This window comes from Brachycentrus maculatus, unplaced genomic scaffold, assembly GCF_059751285.1.
Source record: "Brachycentrus maculatus isolate JH-2025_06_01 unplaced genomic scaffold, ASM5975128v1 h1tg001540l, whole genome shotgun sequence".
NCBI classification, from domain to species: domain Eukaryota; kingdom Metazoa; phylum Arthropoda; class Insecta; order Trichoptera; family Brachycentridae; genus Brachycentrus; species Brachycentrus maculatus.
Window position 1 is genome coordinate 25,173 of NW_028282173.1, and position 1,242 is coordinate 26,414.

Sequence of the window (1,242 nt, forward strand, 5' to 3'; positions counted from 1 at the left end):
TCCATGACCAGTATCGCGATAATCTCTAGAAGTATATGAGCGATCATGCCAAGGTCACATAGAATCTGAGGGAGTACTTTAATTAGCTGCTATTTGTTGAGGGGAAGGAAGAAGTCATCATGTGCAAAATTGCCATGGCCAATCAATAGGGCTTGGAGGGTCTCTCCGCTCATATTCGAAGGTATGCGCAGGAAACTAACCACAAAGGGCGCATCATGAGAGCGCACATAGAGGCTATGATGAAATTGATGAGAGAAGAAATAGCCTCTATTAAGAGCAAATCCTACCATCTAAACTTCGGCAAACTGCATGAAGACTTTCTCAAAATGCATGAAAAGACCAATACGAATGCGGACACCACTCAGAAAACCAGTGTTTGAGCTTATTCGACATCCCAAATGGACTCCATTGATATTAGTTATATTTGGCAGTTCTTATTATCAAATAAATGCAGTCAATGATTATAATGAATATACAAGCAAGCTCTAGATGATCGCTTGCTGATATATTAGATATCATATGATCATACTTTGCAATAATAATGGCCAACCAACCAATATTATAGGTATGGCGTTGGACTTATGAAGATAACAACTCTCACATAATTAGACAAGAAGGTTGGATACATGATTGGTAATGCCAATATTAAAAATGATTGAGTCAAGAGTAGTCTGAATTGATATTATATTCGCGTATTGGACTTACTTTGCACTGCCTGACAACTTTTCAGCCTTCAGAGTTACGGTCAGCCGAGGCTTCATCTCCTGGCTCTGAAAGGTATTTTCTGGTTGTTGCCCCTACTCTTTCGAGCATCCACTTTCGAATTGGCGGCACCTCAGACCCTCTCCGATTATATCATGGCAAAGCCATGTAGGTGTAAATCGAAACACTATCTTTGACTCAATCCAACTACTCTTTCCTATGTCCAAATATATTATATTCAAAACACCCATTCTAAGTTATGGGTTTCATTATAGTAATATCACTAAATTGTATTAATATCGGCTTCTGCATACAAAACGCCCTTGAATAATTTAGGCAGGAGCCCTGTAATCGACAAAAAAAACAATAAAGTATGAGTTAATAATAGGCGAATAAAGTAGGCAGAACCTTGTTACTTTTGAGATAAGAATTTAAAAATCAAACATCCTTCTGATCGTCTACATTTATTCATTCGGCATTTGCATAAAAGGATAGCATAATGTAGGACATAAAGGAGTTTTCGAATAATGGTCAACGAAT

At 37.8% G+C, this 1,242-nt stretch overlaps 1 non-coding gene across 1 annotated transcript; it reads right to left on the bottom strand.

The window, feature by feature from the left end:
- Nucleotides 1-655: 655 nt before the first annotated feature.
- Nucleotides 656-904, bottom strand: LOC148298836 (Nuclear RNase P). The gene has a single exon (XR_015839140.1).
- Nucleotides 905-1,242: the final 338 nt, after the last annotated feature.